This window comes from Crocodylus porosus, unplaced genomic scaffold (assembly GCF_001723895.1).
Source record: "Crocodylus porosus isolate Cpor-Errol unplaced genomic scaffold, CroPor_comp1, whole genome shotgun sequence".
Taxonomy (NCBI): Eukaryota; Metazoa; Chordata; order Crocodylia; family Crocodylidae; genus Crocodylus; species Crocodylus porosus.
In genome coordinates, this window is record NW_017728948.1 from 12,634,570 (window position 1) to 12,656,006 (window position 21,437).

Below are 21,437 nucleotides of genomic sequence, written 5' to 3' on the forward strand. Positions count from 1 at the left end.
AACTGTGAAATCTCCATCCTTAGAAGTATTGAAGAGCAGGGCAGACAGACACTTGGCTGGGATGGTTTAGTCAGGGATGATCCTGCCTTGAGCAGACTGGACTAGACCTTGTGAGGTCCCTTCCAGTCCTACTTTCCTACAATTCCTATGATCCTATGAAAAGTGTTAATAGCTCCAGAACCTCAAACAAATATTAAGAATAAGGTGGTAAGTAAGAGGTTTTCTTTAGGCACATGTAGTGTGTCACCTAAGTGAAGGTGATAAAGATCTCTGCTAAGTGAGGGAGTAGATACTGAAGTATCTCTACCATACACCAACTGTGGCCCAGATTTTCCTACTTCTTACTTTTGAATTTCCCTGGTATACTTTTTATGTCTCTGGCTATTAAATGCCAGATCTTCATCAAAAATCAAGACTATAGCTGATGCTGGTATGTCAGTTTACCCCATTTCAGTATCCAGACACAAAGACACAATGGCACCTTTCACAGGAGGAATTTTTGCCCTAGTATCCTCAAGACAAATGTTCCTACCCACGTCATTGTGTGCTTTTCATATTTGCCTGATGATCTTCCATTCCAGCTGAACTGTTTACAGGCCAGCTATGCTGTAGTCACTCATATAGCTGCAAAATGCTTTGGAATGAGAGGCACTAGGTAAACTGCAATGTCTTCTGTCTCTAGCATTACTCACGGGATGGCCCACCCTGCTTTCCGGCTATGAAAAGACAAGAGGAGAGAGAGAGAGAGATAGTCGGTGGCTTGTTTTTTTGAGTCAGTTAGGTCCATAACACAAAGAGAACATCACCTAGCCTTCTGCACAGGGGAATCATTAACTGGTAGAAAGCTAATAGCAGCGGAGAGCAGTTATGCCCAAAGAGCACAGCAGTTATGCTTAAACCACTGCTGAAAGATTCCCCAGGGACCTTCCACCATTGGCATAAGCATTAATGTACACGCACACACTGACAGACAAAGTGATTATTGATGACTTTTCTCTCATTCGCAGGCATTTTTTTTACAGGCTTCGACATCTTGATCCCTTCCATAAGGGAGCTAACTTGTGCCAACAAAACAAAAGGCAAAGTGTTCATATTTTCTTAATAAATTCTGCTACTTTCCTTGAACCTGCTCTAAACCTTCTTATCTGATGTCAAGTAATTTAAGCATTTTTAACATTCTAAAGACTTGTTAATCCTTTTATAAAAAGAAGGTAGAAAATGGGCTTAGAGTGACATTTTAACAATGTCTGTGGAATGTTAAGCCAATGAAAAATCCTAACAATGGTTTCGAGCATTTTTGCCTGAAATGTCACTGGAGTATTAGTGCATAGTAAACTGTAAGCAATTTATTTTATTTCCAACTGCTTGTCAGTGACTTAAAATACTCTAGAGGCTCCCAGCATGAGTTACTGGTTTTTCCCAGCAAGCCAAGATCCCACACATGAAGCATGAGTCCTTTACAACCACTAGCATCGTCATTAGAATTGCCAAGTACTATATTAATATCTAATTATCTCCCATCAGGAAACTCCCTCTTGTGGATATGTTATGCAGTCAAACAACACTTGATTTGTGTCTGGTTCCAGAGCCCTTCCTCCCCCTATTTTATTATGAAATTCTGGATGAATCCTAGTGTGGAAGGTAGTTGATGAAAGATCCTAGAGTTCTGTTACTGCCAACACAATGGGCATCATAATTATTTACTTATTTATTTGATTTATATGTCACCCTTCCCAACAAAGGCTCAGGGTGAATTACAGGAAGGGGACATAAACAGAAGGTCTACAAGAGAATAAAACAACTTAAAAGGGAATTAGAATATCAACGTAAAAAAGCCCCCCTAAACAATATCTCAGGCTGGTTTAGTTCACTAAATGCCTGTCCAGCTAGAAAGGTCTTGCAGTGAGCCCAAGAGGGAGGGAGGGAGTTCCAGCCGAGGAGCAACTTCCAAAAACAGCATCCCATGCATTTTGCTAAGTGGAACTGGTATCCTAATAGTACTTGTAACAGGTTGATGTTGGCTTATCTTAGGGATCATGATGGGGCATAAAGAAGAAAGCAATCCCTCAGGTACATAGGGACCATATCATTTAGGTCCTTACAAGTCAAAGCCAACACCTTTAGTTGCTCCCAGAAAGAGGCTGGGAGCCAGGGCAGACTTTAGAGCACTAGAAGGCAGGCGTTCTGCAACAGCACTACTAGGGTCCATTGCTTTCATAGCCCAAGTGCACCTGGAGCTCCAGGCTAAATTCAGCCCTTAGCCTCTGTTGCAGGAAGATAAACACCACTGAGAGAGCCACCTGGTTTTGCATAATTGTTATTTTAACAGTGCATTAATGAACCTAGAGCTGCTCTTGTTCTGCAGTCAACATAAATATGACTGTGATCAATGATGTTCCTGCCTCTTCCTAGGTAGTAAAGTCAGGATTGAGTCCCCACAGCATCAAATAAACAACTACACAGCCGTCAGATAGTCAGTTTTGAGTACTACTGACCAGTGATAGATATGAAGTGAAAAGTGTCCTGGGTGTATACCAAGCCACTGAACATATCATATCATACAGCAGAGCGGGCAAAATTGGTCTGTGGGCCAAATCTGACCCACCAGGCCATTCTATCCATCCTGTGGAACCCCTTAAAAAATTAACAAATTAATATTTATTCGCTCCTGGCAGCCTGTCAAAGGTGACAGGAGCCAGGGGCAGTAGGACCCAGAGAGAGCCCTCAGCAAGCTTAAGCAGTCCAGCCCTGCCAGATCCCCAGCCACTTCCCTGCTTTTCTGCTCCCACCCTGCCCCAGCACCATGTGGCTCCCAGCTGCATCACCAGACTGCAGAGCACAGGACCACGCTGGTACTGGGGAAGGGTGTGTGTGTGCATGTGCAGGCTCATGAGCAGACTGTGTGGGTGTGCAGGCTCAGGGGCAGGTTGTGTGTGTGTATGTGCATGTGTGTATTCATAGGATGAGTCCCACATGTACACCCCACCATACACATGCACCCACACCCCGCCTCACACTGCCATACACAAACACCACACACCCTCCTCCCATCTCCCCACAAATGCTATACCTACCCACACCCCACATGTCTACACACCCACCCACATGCTCCCTCATCCTACATACCCACACACCCACAGCCCCTCAGAAACTTATACCCACCCACCACAGCATACAAGAGTAAGACTTCATTTTAAGCTATTATACTATTACCTCTATGACTACACAAATGCATGTAAATCAAGGCAAAACTATTTTTTTAAATCAAATTAATGAATGTTGTAGATATTTGCCTTTTAGAATATAATATGGTATTTTTCTGGTTCCAAGATGGCAAAACTCCTTACTTAGAGGAGTACTTCTGGGGGCAAGGGGAGGGACTTCTGGTGGCAAAGGTCAGGAGTTACGGGGTGGGACCTTCCGTTACAAGATGGCAACCAGGGGGCGGGGCACCTGTCAAGGGGTGGGGCTACCCATGCAGTCCTTGAGAGCTTACCAAAACTTGGTACGTGGCCCTGTGCCTGAAATAATTGTCCACCCCTGTTATACAGTATATAGAATCATAGAATCATAGAAAATTAGGGTTGAAAGAGACCTCAGGAGGTCACCTACATGACCTCAGGAGGCCACCCCCTGCTCAAACCAGGACCATTCCCAACTAGATCATCCCAGCCAAGGATTTGTCCAGCCAGGTCTTAAAATCCTCCAAGGTTCTGGAGAGTCCACAACCTTTCTGGGTAAACTCTTCAATAGGGCTGTGCAAAGCTTTGGATCACAATTCAGATTCAGAGATGATTTGGATGATTTGGAGATTGAAACTATAAATCTGAATCAAATCTCTAGAACCATCAGGATTTCTGAATCGATTTGCAGCTTCCAAATTGATTCGGAAAAGATTTGGAAAAGATTCAGCGATTCGGAGATTCGGCCATAGAGTGTAATGGGGAATCAATGATTTATTTATAACTTTGTTGTTTTTCGGATGATTCAGATGAAATTTGCAGGGGTAGTAGTCACTTCTGGGAACATGAAGCTTTCCAAGTTTCAGGGTGATAGGTGCAGCGGTTTCTGGGAAACTGCACCTCAAATCCCAAAAGCAAAATTCATGTCACATGTGTGTGTTAAGCCACAATGGGGTGCGAATTGCAAGGTGATAGCACTTGCTGAGGCCATAAAACCGGTCCAGTTTCAAGGAGCTAGGTGCAGGGGTTTCTGGGAAACTGTGCCTCAAGCTGATGACAAGCAAAACTCGTGTCACATGTGTGTGTTAAGCCACAATGCGGTGAAAACTGCAGGGGTTGTAGCCCCTGCTGTGGCCACAAAGCCTGCCAGATGTCAAGGAGATAGGTGCAGGGGGAGTCTGTGTTCTGGGGCCCTGCACCTCTGGCCACAGGCAGCAAAACTTGTGACATGAGTGCTTGTGGGACTATGTGTTCAGGTGTGCCTTTCCTGGCACTGCAGCCTCTGCACAACATGGCAGTGTGCCCTCATGAGGCCTCCTCCTCCCCTACAGTTTCAGTCCGGTCCTCCACTGTAAATGACAGCAGCTCAAAATAACTTAGCTGGCTCAACACCAACAGCACCAGCAGCATCAAAGGTACCCAGACGAACTGTCACAGAGCCTTTCTCTTTATAAAGGAATGGACAGCAAAAACTAAAGATGTTGTGTTGGATATATGTTACTCATGGTGTGTGATGGCTTATCTTGTGTTTTTATGTTTATATATTTATTATGAAAAAAATTAAATAGAAAAATATATCTTAGGAAGCCTTTGGGTTGAAAAACCCTTTGTCAGGCTCAGGAAGTACCTGCAGTTTATGTGTCTCCTGGTCCTGGATGAAAGGAATAGTAAAGAAGCCAGAGGCTGGCCTGGCATGCAATGCAGGAAAGAAAGCCAGTCAGTGAAAATGGAAATGGAGGCATCATGGGGTGAGAGACAGGCTGGGGTGGAGGGGTGGAGGAAAGGGGGATGTAGTACCGCAGGTAAAAGAGCAGAGGTACCTGGGGAGTCAGATGTCTGAGTTTTGCCTGCCTGTGGCTGGACGTGCCGGGTCCCAGAACCCAGACTCCCCCTGCAGTTTTCAGCCTCTTGTGCCTTAATATACACACAGTGTCACCTATGTTGTGAGTTTCGCTTGTCATCAGCCTGAGGTGCAGTTTCCCAGAAACCCCTGCACCTATCTCCTTGAAACTTGGCAGGCTTTGTGGCCTCAGCAACTGCTACCACCCCTGCAAGTTTCATATGAATCAGCCAAAAAACAACAACGTTATAGATATTTCATTGATTCCCCATTATACCCTGTGGCCGAATTGCTGAACCTTTTCCAAAACTTTTCTGAATCGAATCAGCCAAATCAAATCAGAAATGTGATTCAGATCTCTGAATCAAATCAGGCAAATCCAAATCAGCTGAATCTGAATCAAATAGTTGTCTATTTGCACAGGCCTACTCTTCAAGCATTTTCTTACCTTCCTAGTGAGAAAACTCTTCCAAATATCTAACTTATGTTCCCTTGCTGCAACTTGAGACTATTGCTCCTTGTTCTGTCATCTGCCACCACTGAGAACAGTCTAGGTCCATACTCTCAAACCTCCCTTCAAAATCCCCTCTCAGTCTTCTCTTCTCTAAACTAAAGAAGCCCAGTTCCCTCAGCCTCTCCTCATAAATCACGTACCCCAGCCCCCTGAAGCATTTTTGTTGTCCTCCAATTTGTCCATATGCTTTCTGTAGTGGGGGGCCCAAAACTCCAGGTGTGGCCTCACCAGTGCTGAATAGAGGGCAATAATCAGTTCCCTTTAGCAGGCCAGTAGGGGGTGCTACTATGCTGTGCCACCCCCCTCACTGTGCCTGGTCCAAAACCGTGCTTCAGGAGTCTTCCCTGGGATGTCTATGTCCAGCCAATCCCCTTCCCGGAGACCTCCTGCAAGCCTTGGGTAATGCTGCCATCACCCAGGCACTGGTCTCTGTTAGGGCTCTGTACAGCCTGGGGTACACAGACCCAGCCTGTCTTGGGAGTGCTTTGCCCCCTGGAAGTATGTCTGGGTGCTCCTTATAGCCTGGAGCCTCCCTCCCCGCCACCCAACCTCCCAAGATATTCTCAGGTAGGACTGAATTAATCAATAAACCACCAAGCACAAAACACTGTCTGACCTCTCCCCTCAGGCATACACAGGTAGGCATGCTGAGCAAGATAGCCTTTTATTAATCAAAGAGAGAGAATAAGGGAGGGGAAAAACAAAAATGTCATGAGCAATTCAGAATAAGTTGAGCCTTTCATCAAATTTGGGTTTGGTGACCCTTTTAACACACGGCTTGGGTCTAATCTACCAGCTTGCTTTCTACTAACAAATCATCCAGAGAGTCTGTCTCTCCTGGAGGCACAACCTTCTGAGCCTGTGTTCCCAAAATGACTGCCACAGGGAGCAGGAGTGACTTCCTAAACCAGGTTACCTGACCCTTTTATACTTTTTCTGACCTCATCACCTGGTTCCAACCAGAAACAGGCATCATTTGAACACAGCTGATGCAGACCAATCCCTTTAAAAGCCATCAGCATCCCCAGAATACAATAAGGGGGAATGGGAGAGGGTCCTCTCCAGCCTGGCTGCCTAGGTGACCAGGCTGAGCCCAGGAATCAGAGTGAAAATCAGAGGCAGGACTGGAATGTCCCAGACCAGGGAGACAAACAAAGGAGGATTTCTTCACACTCTTGACCTGCTAGCAACAAAGCTACCAATGCAGCCCAGTATTCAGCTTATTGTCCAGTGTAACCCCCAGGTCCTTTTCTGCAGAGCTGCTGCCCAGCCAGCCAGCCCCCAGCCTGTACCAGTACGTGGGATTGTTCTGTCCTAAGTGCAGGACTTTGCACTTGTCCTTGTTGAACCTCATGAGATTCCTTTTGTCCCGATTTTTCAATTTGTCTAGGACACACTGAATCCTAGCTCTACTCTCCAGTGTATCTACTACCCAGCCCCCAGCGTGGTGTCATCTTCAAACTTGCTGAGGGTACACCCTATGCCATCTTCCAGCTTACTGATGAAAACATTGAACAAAACCAGGCCCGGGACTGACCCCCTGGACATTCCACTTGATACCGGCTCTCAACTAGACACAGAGCCATTGATTACTACCCTCTGAGCCTGGTGCTCTACCCAGTTTTCTATCCACCTTACAGTCCATTCATGCAGCTCATGCTTCCTTAGCTTGGATGTGAAGATATCATGGGAGACTGTATCAAAAGCCTTGCTAAAATCCAGGTATATCATATCCACTGGTCTCCTCATGTCCACAGAGCCAGTCATCTCATCATAGAAGGCAGTCAGGTTGGTCAGGCATGATTGGCCCTTGGTGAATCCATGCTGACTGTTTGTAATCGCCTTCTTTACCTCAAAATGCTTAGAAATGTATTCCTTGAGGATCTGCTCCATGAATTTTTTCAGGGACTGAGTTGAGACTGACTGGTCTGTGGTTCCCTGGATCCCTTTCTTAAAAATAGGCACTTTGTTTGCCCTTTTCCAGTCATCCAAGACTTCTCCTGATCGCCATTAATTTTCAAAGATGACGGCCAGTGGCTTTGCAGTCTCATCAGTCAGCACCCTCTGGTGCATCCCATCCAGCCTCATGGACTTCTATACATCCAGCTTTTCTAAATACTGCATAACCTGTTCTTTCACCACTGAGGGCTGCTCACCTCCTCCCCAAATTGTGTGGCCCAGAGAAGTAGTCTGGGAGCTGATCTTGCCTGTGAAGACTGAGGCAAAAAAGGCACTGAGTAGTTCAGCCTTTTCTGCATCCTGTATCACAGAGTTGCCTCCCCCATTCAGTAGGGGACCCACGCTTTCCCTGATCCTCCTCTTGCTACTGACATACTTGTAGAAACTCTTGTTATCCTTCACAGTCCTTGCTAGCTGTAACTGCAATTGTGCTTTGGCCTTCCTGACTTCCTAGTAGGCAATACAATAGCCAGATAAGAAAAGCAGCTTTTGCAACATGCTGCAGATGTTCAAGTGTAATTAAAAAGCAACTGTTTTATCTTGCACACTCAGATGTAAGTTCATGCATGGCAGGGGGGATCCAATGGTCCCAATCTGCTAGAAACTTTCTGTGTCAGGGGTGAAAAGAGTCTTCCAAATGGAGGGAAATGTCTTCTTTTGCTTTTCAGCTGACTAAATTTTAGTGTGATACAGTTTTTCTGTGTGCTTCTGACATTGCACAACTCTTACCTCTTTACATTTCTTAAATTATCTACAGTGGGCCAAAAGTATTTAGTAATAGAAGTCTGGTGTGGCAACTGCGAGTGTACATTCAGAGATGTCAACCTATTGATCTTCTCTGAAATTAACAGTCCTTGGCAGTAGAAATAAGGCAGAGCATGTTTTTCAGCAATACCAGAATTATGGGAACTCAGTGTGCAGTAGTTTAAGTTTCCAGTCCTGCCTCCATTGAAGTAATGGAAGTTTTGCAATTGATTTCACCAAGTGCAAGGTCAAACTTCATGTTTAAGTACTTTTAATACTGCACATATTTTGCTGTTCCTTCACTGAAGCAACTCACCTGAGTTGGCAGCACTGGCTATTAGCTCCACTCGGCCACTGTGCACTGAGATACCTCAGTTGACTTCAGTGGAGCTATACTGTTTTCCACCATCAGATGATCTAACTGTAGCTGTGGTTTCTTATCCCTAAACACAAGCATCCTCTTTTATTTGGCTTCCCTAGGACTAAGTACAAACAATCAAAAAGCCCAAGACTGAATTGTTTCAATCTTTGCAGGTTAAGCTAAACTGTGTAGGTTGAACCGATAAGGAAGTGAACAGACATTCACTGTTGATTCTGGAAATGCAGCCACATGACTGTAGTGGCCCAGGCCAGAAGCTCAGGATCTTTAGAGCATGCCTTCCTCCTCGGTTAGAGCAGACAGCTTGGGCCAAGGCAAGTGTACTTTAAAGCCCTCCTCACAATGTTATTGAGCGTGTCTGTGAAGATGCTGTTCCCTCCCAGCAGATCAGGTCGACAGATAGCTTCTTCCATCGCAACAGAAGGGAGTCTCTAACAACCACCACCACCCATCGCTTCTTCTTGGTGGTAGTGGTCTCCATTCTTCCTACCTTTGGGAGGCCTAGCCTGTCCTCTCCACCAAATGAATGTGCTCCTTGCCTTGTGTTGCTAGGGCTTCATATTTGTTCTTCAGACAAGCCTCTGCAGGTGGAGGTGAGTATATACACACAGTCTTCTTTACTACTTACATACCCATTCAAGTTTGTCTAACCTTTGATGGCAAGTTTGTCTAATCTTTGATGGATACTGTGTTATGAGGGAGTCATTCATAGATTCATAGATGTTAGGCACTAGAAGGGACCTCATGAGATCATCAGGTCCAGCCCCCCTGCACTTGAGCAGGAAAGACTGCTGGGATCAAATGGCCCTAGTAAGGTGAGTGTCCAGATGTTTACTGAAGATTTCTAGAGTTGGTGGTTGTATCACCTATGAGGAGAGTCTGTTCCAGACCCTGGACACTAGAGCTGTAAAGAAGGTTTTATAATCTAAATCAATCTTCTAGCAATTTATGACCATTATTTCTTGTCTTTTCCTTGGGTGCCTTGGTAAACAGATGCTCCCCCAGGCCCTGATGTGCACCCCTTATATACTTGTAGGCTGCTACCAAGCACTTCTGGTCCACTTCTGGGCCTGCCAGGGAGCATGCGGGGGACCTGCTCCCCTGGCTCGATGACTGGTGCCTCCCAGGTCTGCAGAGGCACCCAGGATCCCCCCGCAGCTGACTGCCGAGCTGGGGAGGTGCGGGGAGTGGAGGGGTGTCCCCCGCACACTTGGAAGCAGATCCAGAAGTAGACCGGATTACTACGAGCACGCAAGGGGCCCCCTTGTGCTCCTGTGGGATGCTCTATCCACCCCAGCATCGCAGCAGCATTCACGAACCATGCCTGGTACCCTGAGGTATGTAGAAAAAACATTTAAAGCTCTCTGAATCAGCATTGAATCTTCAGATTCGAATTTGGCCAAATCAAATCAGGACAGTGATCCGAATCAATGAATCAAATCACTGTCCCCAATTTGGGCCGAATCCGAATTGAATACGGACCATTTCACACACCCCTATTCACCAACTATGAGTGGGAAATGATCACCCCTACCTTGATCATCTTGTATCCTGTCAGGCAGGGTAACACCCTTAGACTGTTGGAATACCAATGCAAAGTATTCATTTTGGAGTTCGGTTTTCTCCTGTCAACCACATTCAAGAGAGTGAACAAATTTTTTTGCAAGTGTGCTGCAAATGAGCTTCACACCTTCAACAAATGCCACTTTGATCCCCTTCCTCTGTCCACTTTACTGCTCTGCTTCCAGCTGCCTGCCCCATCTGTCACTATGCTGCCTATACCTTCCCTAATCTGTTGCATGCCATGGATAGAGACTGCCTGTGCCACTTGTGGCAACAGGTTGGCCACCCTGTTTTAGAAAACATTTAAGCACATGTCAAGTGCCTTCCTTAAATGAAAGGCCTCAGAGAAGGGCCAATGCATTTTCTGGCCTTAAAAAGAGCCATGCCAATGATCTGTTGTACTGGAGTGCCCACCCTTCCCAATTACATCATGGATTTCAGTGTCTAGTTTTAGGTAACCAAATCTGCCCCTTTGAGCTGTCACTGTGCCTTGGCTAAGCCAATTTTAAATATCAGGAGCTCTATTTATCCATTCTTTGGAGAGAAAGGGAGAGAGGGAGTGTGCATGCATGCATGTGTGCATGCGTGCGTGCGTACGCGTGTGTGTGTGTGGAGAGTACATTAAATAAGGTCAGCCAATGGAAGAAGTGAGATTAAAACAGAGAAGAACCTTATTTGTTTGCTCTCTCACTTTAGAAAAAAATAGTATGAGGCAAATATCTGAACGTGGAAAGTGCACCGACACACATTAAAATGAAATGCATTAAGCAGCAGCCCCCGCTTACTATACTGCAGAGGCAGCAGAACAAAAATAAACCAGATCCCTTGACTTACTTTTAAGGAACAACTCACACCATATTTGCTTCTTCAGCAACCCTCCCTCCATAAGAAAGCGCATCATGAAGCCCAGCAGACATGGACTTTTTAAAACCAGTCTTCTTGTTTCTTTGTGTTCTTTTTACTGCATAAAGGCTGCATCCACATGAGCGTGGACATTCGGTTCCCTGAAACAAGTAGCAGTGGCGCACCTTGCACTGCAGCTACTTGTCCCCAGGGACCGCCTGTGTCACACATGCTTTGGTGCACAGCAAGTTACCCCAGGTGGGTAGGGGAGGCTAGGATTACTGGGGTCCTGGAGCCCTCCCAGGTCTACAGCAGTAGCGATCCTGCCAGGCAGAGCCTGGCTGGCAGCTGCAGTGTGGCTCCGGGCAGCCTGGTTCTGCTTTTGAGTGGTGTGCACCACCTATGCATGTACTGCTTCACCTATTTTTTCCATGAGTTTTTTTGACCCCTGGATATCCCTTTCCCTCCCTTTCTCTCCTTTTGTCTGGATATCCAGAGGTCAAAAAAACCCATGGAAAAAAAAAAAAGCGGAGCAGCGCATGCACAGGCAGTGCTCCCTTGCAGGGCGGAGAACACTTGAGTGTGCAGTATGTGGCACTGCCGACGTATTTGCAGCACCACATACTGCATGGCTGTGCTTGTCTGAATGTGCCCAAAGAGGGTATTTTGGTACCAGGACTGTAGTTCTCTGAGCAGTTTGGAGGCCTAAGATTCATAGATTTATAGAAGTAGGGTTGTAGATCTTCAAGTCTGACCCCCTGCCTTGGTCAGGAGAGAAAACTGGCCTCAAATGACCCCAGCCAGGTAGACCTCTAACCTCCTCTTAAAGACCCCCAGGGTAGGAGCCAGCACCACTTCCCTTGGAAGTTGGTTCTAGATCCTAGCCGCCTTGACTGTGAAGTAGCACACCCTGATGTCTAGTCTTAAGTTAAGGATGTGGCTACTTCAGGTCTCTGTACCTTATAGTTGGGCTGTGGTAGCTGCATAGATATATAAAAGGAAGTCAGAAGGCCTGGGTTCTCTTCCTGGATTAACCAGCCACTTCCAGAAAGACGAGAGCCAAATCATTTAACTCACCCCCAGTTTTCCTTGCAACTTCCTTATCACAAAGGGGAGAGGTAAAGATAAAATCCATTAATATCTGTGCAGGGTTCAGATATATGGTGAGAAGAGCTATGCTTGGTAAAGGAGCAGTGCTACATGACTATAAGGTAGCGCATAAAATGTTCTTCTCCAAACCAGTATCTGTTATAAGGAACACAGACCAGTGCATGAGCTCTAGCCTTGGGAATCTATAGTTTTCTTTTATTTTAAGATAGATTTACATGATATTTTGGGGTCCACTCAGAGCAGAAAGTACAAAGACATGGCTTTTTACTCCACTTACATTACCCATAGGAGGAAAGCAGGAAAACATTGTTGTTAATGCAACAATCTGTCTGCCTTAATACTGAAACAGCCTGAAGCTACACGCAGTCCAGGAAAATATCTTTACCCTTGTTCTTGTCATGAACTGCAACTGCTGCTTTCTTTAAATGCTCTCTTTAAATGCTCCCAGAAATCCAATGAAAGGTATGAGAATGCTTAAAAACCTTAAAACCTTAATTCACCTTAAAATTTCAAAGGAGGAACAACAAATTGCAGAGCTATCTGCTGAAGCCTGTGGTGATTAGCAGTGAAAACTGTTCGATCTTCACCTGACAAGAGCAGAACTGGAGTTGTCTTCTGTTTGAATTGTTAAATAAAGGAAGAAGTTTAGAGCTTTCGGTTCCCTCTGGTTCTTTTTGTGATTAGCAGCAGTGAAAACAGCAATTTCTGTTTGTTTTTACAATAATATCCTGTTTGTTAATCTACAGGAAAAGGAGTATGCAAGAAGCAACCTTGGCCGGGGGGGGGGGGGGGGTAGGACAAGGGACTGTTTTGTGAAGTCTGGGATCATAAAAACACAAAGGCTTGGAGGAAGTTCCAAGGAGAATGACTGTCAAATGGTGCAAGAATGTGAGGACAAGGAAAGAGAGAAGCTGTTTATTCCTCTGCTAAATAAAATCTTCTTCCAGGGAATTTTCCTTCTTCAGTGCTTCTGTGATCTATTAATATTAAATGGGATGGACACCCCCCCATATATATAATGGGACACACACAAATACACACACACACATATACATATACATATACAGACCTACATATATGTATATATGTAGGTCTGTATGTATGTATACATATACATACATGTATGCATGTAATATAAATGGAAGCTGCCAAAATACATCACACACAAACATATTGAGGTAATTTCCATTCAGTGATCACTACATTTGAAGGGATAGCTAGATTAGATTTTTCTCCACAAAAGTTAATATTTATTCAGCTAATTAAACCACCTTTGCACTTTCATTTCAAAAGCTGGAGGGAATTGGTGTAAGTACGAGGAAAGGACATTTTAAAAACAAGGTCTATCAATGCCATATTTCAAAGGGCCACCAGCTAAAATAAATATTGATGCCATAAGGGAAAAAATGATGCCACAATGATATATTGTTTTTTAAAAGAGACAAGATAGAATATGAGATCTGTACTAGGTAGACTTGGAAAAGGACCAGCATCCAGATTTTTAAAGGTATTTAGTGATTTAACACCAGTTGAGTTCAATGGGAGTTGGGTTCTTAAATTAATTTAAAAACTTAGGGGCTAAAGATACTTAGGCTCTGTTCTGTTTCTCTGTTGCTCTATCCTTGGGCTCTTTCCCAGCTATGGAGAAGAGAAGCACTTTCTTGGCATTGTAAGAACCAGGATCAAGCGATCCTCAAAGCAGTAATACTTGGCTGTCCCCTTGAAGGCAGTCCCCCTAGAGCACTGGCACCCAAACTTCCAGCTTTGTGGGCCAGATGAGCAGTGTGGGTTGGTCTGTGCGCCAGATCCCAGGCAGGATCAGTGCAGTCCATCACACTGGGGGGACCCACATGCTGGATCTGGCCACATGCCAGCCCAACCCCATAAACTTAGATCTGGCCATGTGCTGATCCAGTCTGGCTTGTGGGGCCATATTATCCAGCCTGCTGGGCTCCCTACAGGTCTGGAAATTTAGCAGCAAAGGAATGGCAGTTACGTTGCTGCTGATGCCCCACTGCCAAATTTTCTGCCCCTTAGGAAGACCTGCAGACATAGCTCCATGGGCCAGGATTTGAGCACCCCTGCTACAGAGGGCTTCACGGGGTCAGGGACCTTAAATCTGTCCCCCAGATTTCTGCACTGACAGTGGGGTGGGGGGCTGCAGCCCAGCTGAGCCAGCGCCAAGCGGCAGCAGGTGCAGCGGTGGCAGTGCAGAGTTGTGCCCCCCCCACCAGTCTACACTTACACATCAACACAAGGCCAGCTGGTGCTAGGACCCAGCCTCCCAGCCATGGTTGCTTCTCCCTGCCATCCAGCTGTCTCACAAGTGAAGACCCCTGCTGCCAAATGCTGATGAAGCCTCCCAGCTCCATGGGCCAGATCTAGTGGCACTGTGGACTTGGACTGGATCTGGCCCACAGGCTTGCTAATCCCTGAAAGGAAGCTCTAGCAGGAGAAATGCAGAGAGTGTTAAGCTCTATGAGCCACCACTATGTGAATGGTGCAGCGCTATGTCAGGAAGCTTCCTCAGGTATTCTGCCAGAGTTTTAATTTTCATCATTTAATCTCTGGATTCCTATTTCTCTCTCTTTGTACCACTGTAAACCATCCCTCTCAGTCCTTTGGTATCTACATGTCTAATACTTTTCTACTTTTAACTGATCCTATGTAAGCATTATGTCTCTCCTTCATAATCAATTAGCCAGCCAACCTGGGCCAGATTAAATCAGTGTTCAGAGTCAATGCCATTAAAGTAATTCTCACTACCTAAGGATGTGGTCTGTGCATTTAGGCCCGCATGTGTAAGAGTTCCCGTTTGTTTGACTTCCCAACCTGAGACATTCCTAAAAGTAAGGGATCCCAAATAAAGTCTTGAGTTTTCTAATCTAAGTAATCCCTTTACCCTTCTAGTTATTAATATGTTATTTCATTCATGACTTCTAGGAATCAGGGCTTCCTGACAGACAGACAGGCTGAGGCAAAAAAAAAAAAAGACCCAAATCCTGACAGGGGCTTTGGGCATTTTGAGGTTTTTTTGTTTTGGGGTTTTCCTTTTTTTTTTTTTTTTTTTTAAAGCCTAGTCTTTATTTGGAAAACTTCCAGTTGAAGTTAGGAAGCTTGCTCCTCCTCTGACACCTGTATTACCTAGGTGTAATTTGATTTACTTCTGCTGAGCTAATTCCCAGTTGCTACTGGCATATGCAACAGAAGGATCGGGTGAATTGCCTTAAACCCCCCCCAGCAAACCCGATGGAAGAGAGAGATTACACTTTGATCCATTTCTGTTAACCGCAGGAGGTGTAAATTTACCTAGAATAAGCTGAAGGGCTCAAAGTATCTAAGATGACTTCAAGGTCATGTCTATACCATTTCCATGCTACACCTAAGAGAGAGCCTGCAATGATGAATACCCAACTCACCAAATCTCAGAAATGAGGCAATATGCACGCTCGAGACAGAGAGCCAAGGAGCAGCATTGAGTACATGCTCAGTGCCGTTCTGTGATGGCTACATTAGTTCCCTATTGGCAGTTGGCCAATAGACAGGACGAACATTAGCATCCTCTCATAAGCAAAAACCACAAGCATCGAGGCGATGATCATCTGACATCAAATTTGCTGGGCTGGCCACGTCACCTGGATGTCCAACTCCAGACTGCCGAAGCGAGTCTTATTCTCCCAGCTCAGTCAAGGAGTACACTCAAGAGGAGGGCAGAGAAAGTGCTTCAAAGACATCCTCAAGGCCAATCTGAAAAAAATGAACACTGACATCAACTCATGGGCAACTGTTGCCCAAAACCACCCCACATGGAGAAAGAGTCTGCTGCAAGGATCTCAGTACTTTGAAACCTTATGATGACAACAGGAGATGGAAAAGTAGAAGCGGCAGAAACACCACGTTGGGGACCAAATCAAGAATCGGGAGCCACCCACCCCACACACAAACACATGCCCAAGTTGAAGCAGAGTCTCAATCCTGGATCAGCCTTGTCAGCCATTTTTGGACCCACAGATAAGACAATCATGGGAGAAAATAATCCTCAATTGTGAGGGATTGCTGATAAGATAACTAGTGGTTGGCACACACAGAGTGGGGACAAGTAGGCAGGAGTGCCTCACAGCAGTGTTCCCAGGCAAGGCCTGGAGCCGTTGCGGATACTCCTCGTTCACTACAAAATTCGATAGCACATTTAGGAGTAGTGTTTCTGTTGACTTTAAATGAAACACGCCTTTAGAAGCTAGCAGTTGAACCAGGTTCAGAAGAAGATTACACAACTTTCAGGGGGAGAGGTCCATTAGTGGGTATTAAATATTATAGCCACAAGTGCAAGCTCCAAATGAGGACTTCCTAGGCCTCTAAACGCTGGATGCTATAAGGAAAGAGAGGAAAGGCAGATCTGAATAGGCCCTATATAAATATTCTTCCCCTTGGCACTCACTCTTGGCCACTATGACTTAGAGAATATTGGAATAGATGGACCTGTGGTTTGACCCAGGATGTTCTTATGTAAGAGTAAGGAAACCATAAAATTACATGATTATATTGTATACTACCTTTTGGTTACTTACCTATAGGGCCCTAGTCACTTGTTACACTTAAGACATGCTTTATTTAGGTTGTAGTAAGCAGTGTTACAAATTAGAAAGATTTCTGAGCTGTTGCATGATAATGCTTAGTACAATCTCAGCCCTGTGAGTGGGAGTAGACCCAGCTACGCAGCTGACAAACAGCTGATTGTTGGTCCCAGCCTGCCCACTGCACCAGAGCCTTTAATTGGGTCCAGTGCAATACTGGGGCTGGGGCTGACAATCCGCTGTATGTTGGTTCCAACCCCAGCATCGCACCACAGCCACTGAGGACTGCTGGTATTATCTCTACAGAGCATCCCTATAGTAGCATAATATTTATTACTTACCATAATCTGTATTTCTTACCATAATCCTCACCCAAAAAGTCCTTATTTTATTACCATACGGTAGCACTTAATACAAGTTTTCCTGCCTGAACATATGGATGCCTGTGTTTAAGTGCAGTTTGCACATTCTAAATGTATGAGGCTATGAGACCAAGCCCTGAGTAAAATGCAACCAATTGACTACAGTGGAAGAACATTTTCATATTAAAAGGTTCAAAACACCGTGCCAAATTTTGCAATCTGTGAATAGCATGTATCATCATGGTTTCTCAGCAACATTGATTGATTGCAATGCTCAGAACATATTCATCAATGTCCTTCTTAGGCAATTAAGTCCTTTTAATGCCATGCTGATTTAAAGAAAGGAGGGGAAAGAGATTCAAATCATGTCCCTATTTTATGCGGCAAAGCAAGAAGGCAAATTTGGATTTGCTAGACAGTTCAGTAGCTGCTTATTTGTTTCAGCATGTTGGCAACATGGGAATTCCTTCTCTTATAATGAGGTGAGATACAGATAGCTCTAACCACCCTAGAACAAGAATAAATTGTTGATAATACTATTATTAATAATAGTATTATTAAGAAGAAATTACTTTTCAAATGGACATTTGCATTCCTAAGAAATCTCGTCTCAATTTTCAGGGATTTTAGTGACTGATGTAAATGAACAAAGTTTTAAAAGTATCTAAATCACTTGGGAACTATTTTGTTTTCTATAATGATTTGGGGCATTATTGAAAGTCCTATGGCTAAGATATGCCTATGTCTCTTTTAAATATCTGAATTAGGGTTATATATTTGAAGGCATTTGGTGCTTAAAGATGCAGGTAGACCCCCGGTGAGTTTTTATAAGATACCGAAGCACTTGCATCCTCTTGGTTGCTGTATACCACAATAAAGGTTGCAATACAAAAGGAAGGTTCCACTCCAAATTTAAGGTGACAATACAGCGTGGAGCCTCTGAAGAAAAATGTCATTCACAGAACAAGAATGTGTGGAGTTCACAATTGATACATGAATATCCTGCTCCATCACAATGATAACAGCTCATTTTTTCTTTTTAAAAGATGCTTTATCATGGTTCTTTTATGCCCTGTGACAGGGATGTCAAAGATATGGCCTGGCCCATGGAACCCCCTCATCTGGCCCCTCTGCTGGCCCTCGGTTACAAGTTAACCCATAGGCCACACAGCATGCACTGGACCAACCCGACACACAGGGCCTGGTACACACGATGCATGCTGTGCCTGATCTGGGACCCATGCTGCACACAGCACCTGTGCAGGGCCAGCCAGAGGATCCACACCCGCTTCCCTCCCACATGCCAGATCCAGCACCTGCTGTGCACACTCCAACCAGCATAAGACTGCACAACACGTGGCACCCACCCTGACTGCACCAAATACAGTGCCTGCTCAGGCCAGTCCAGAATGCAAGCTGAATGTGCATGCAGTGTGGACTTGCATCCCAGGTCGGTCAGAGTGAGTTCTGGATCTGACATGCAGGGCGGAGGGGGTCCATGGCCCTGATCCAGCCCTTTGGGCCGGTGCCACACCCTTCATCCAGTCCATGGACCAGTCCTGTAACATGCATCCGGCCCACTGAGCCAGATGAGTTTGATAGCCCTGCTGGATGACTTGCTGTGAGGCAGCCACCAAGATACAGGGTGAGTTGAGGTTAAAGAAAAGCCCAGTGGGAAATAATGGTGGAACTGAGACAAAGACACAGCATAATGGGTTATGAATGGTGGCCTCAGTACATACTGCCTGTGCCTATACAAGACATTGACTGCTCAGTAGCTTGTTACTACTGCTCAGTAGTGTTGCGTGGCACAAAGTATGACACGACGCTACTGCACAATAGTAATGAGCTACTGCACAGTCAGCATCATCTATAAGTTGTTCAGCAATGTTGCACAGTAATTCCAGTTACTTCACAGTCATTTAGTACTTGTGTATGAATGACCAGGCAGTAATGAATGCGCAGTTAGCGTCTCCTGTAGACACGGCCACTGAGTACTTCCAACACACGAGAATGCATTAGTATGAAGCTTCCTTAATGGCCTCCCCTCCAACTCAGATGATTTCAGAAGGTTGAAGATGGCCAGAATATATCAGGACTGTACACATAGTACCTTTACGCAACTCAATAGCCTTTTCAAGAAGAGGAATGGCAATTTCTTCAACACACAGAGCAAGACAAGGAAGGAAGTGAGCTTCTGGAGGCATGGAAGTGAAGTGGGGAGGAGGATAAAGAAGGAAGATAATTTATTTACTGCAGGATAACCTGACAGAGAGATTAGTATGGTAGCACAACAGATGCACATAAGGACCAAGTGAAAACAATGAGAGACTTACATTGTGAAATTGTAGACCAGGACTAAGACATGGTTCTACAGACAGAGAAGAACCAACAATTAGAAGAAACCCCTTGCATGGGGAAACCAGAGATATAGTAGGTTTGGTTAGTGATGGCTTGGCCTACATTCCTTGTGAGAGTCCACTCACCCTCATCATTGACAATCACTGTCCTAGTTGCTGGTTGGGTGACATAAAAACATGGCTTAGAAGGGCGAGATCTCCATCAGCTCATCTAGGGTGCACTTCAGGTGACAGCCAATGACAGCAGTGAGATTTGGGGATTGTGAATAACCCTTGGTCCCCCAGTGCTTTAAATGCTTCCCAGCATCCCTCTGTTTGGAGGATGGATGCTGGAACTGTAGGAAGCTGATCATACAGTAGTTAAAGAGATTGGATGCAACATGTTGCCAAACCCAGGTAGGCCTTTTACAAAGCCTAGGCCCAATGTACAGCTCAAACAGCTTCAGTTGATTGATTTTTTTTTCTGGTGCTAGAGAACTGGAATGACTCCTGTAAGGCCTGGAGCAGCTCAACACTTTTGAAAAACAGATGGCTCCTTGAGTGTTCAGATATGGATTTAGATGCCTAGTATTAGGCACCTTATTGGAAATTTTGGGGCGATATATGTATGACAAGAATAAGGTCTATGTGGAGAAAAAGAAATGAAACCCCATGTCCTATGGGGCAAAGGCTGGTTATGTCACAAAAACTTCAATAACTCTAAATTTTAAATTAACTTGGAGAGTTTTAATCCAGAGCTCATATTTCTGCCAAATAAACATACCTCTGCTTCCCATATCCAGGAAAGCATGGAGTCCCACTGAGTGAGATAACAAACTAATGAAAGAGCAGTCCGTTAATTATGTTACTTTAATGAAGTGAGGTTTTGCAACATGTCTCTTGCTTTAGGTACTGCAGTGAGACTTTTGCAGGTGAAAGGCCTGTGGTGGGACATACAGGTCTTTGATGGCTCCTGGCTTCTCTACTGATCCACAAAACCTTGCTGTAGTCAAGTGGTTAAAAGGAGTTCTTGCCAAGCCGGGTATACATAGTTAAGTCAGGAAGGTCTCAGGAAAGAAAGGCAAAGGTTACTGCCAAAAAAAGGGAAGGGAGTGGGTCATGCAAACAGAAAACACGAAGTAAGTTCTGGGGCCCTAAGAGTCTGGTAGCTCTTCAGCCTCTGCTGAACTTGTAACTCTCTGCCTCTGGTTCTTCCATGATTCTCGTACAACTCACAACCATATGCTATCAAGCAACTCAGTAATTTGCTTGTGCGGAGTCCCAAGGTGTGTGGTTGAGGGAGAGTCTGCATACACCAGGAAGATGGGTAACTTTGTAATCTCTTCAACAGCATACGACTTGGAAGCTGCAGCAGCTGATGGGACCCCAGGAATAAAAGCGGGTTTGGGAGTGGTGGGGATCAAGTGACAAGAGCACAAAGGATCAAGAGAAAAGGGCACAAATCATCAGAACTATTTGGGCCTGAACTGGTATGGTGCTGAGTGAGCCAGCTTCAACAGGAAAATACTCAAGGCCTGGTGGTTAATGTACTTTGCTGTGATGTAGGTTCAACCCGCCCCCCCCCCCCCCCCCCCCCGTTCCTATTCTGGGAGAGGGGCCAAAGAACCTAGTTCTCTCATTTTCTAGGCATCTGCCCTAAACAGTAAACTATTGGCTTGAAAGGAGGGAGGGTCAGCCTCCGCCTCCACACAGCCACTCCATCCAGTTTTTCTCCCATCAGTTTTGAAGATTTGTACGATGTCGTCTCCCTTCCCAGGCAGAATAGCATCACCCAGAGCATCTATATGACCCTAGTGGATCAAATCTGAGCATGCACAAAGCATCTCTTACCTAGGTGTAGACACATAACCATTAGGTGAAACAGTATTTCGGCTCTCATATCTGCAGTTCCCAATGGCTTTAGTAGAAGTTGCATGATAGTTGCCTCTGAGGATCAGGACCAATTCCTTGCATTTATAGGCTAAACCCAATTGTTCTTCCTCCATTCGTTGTCAGATGAAACTCTCC

At 45.1% G+C, this 21,437-nt stretch overlaps 1 long non-coding RNA gene across 1 annotated transcript; it reads right to left on the bottom strand.

The window, feature by feature from the left end:
• Positions 1-1,826: 1,826 nt before the first annotated feature.
• On the bottom strand, positions 1,827-19,621 carry LOC109322411. The gene is made up of 4 exons (XR_002104386.1): positions 19,608-19,621; positions 18,281-18,290; positions 6,420-6,522; positions 1,827-1,840 (listed from the first exon to the last, which is right to left on the bottom strand). It is a non-coding gene; the product is annotated as an uncharacterized LOC109322411 (long non-coding RNA).
• Between the last annotated feature and the right edge of the window lie 1,816 nt (positions 19,622-21,437).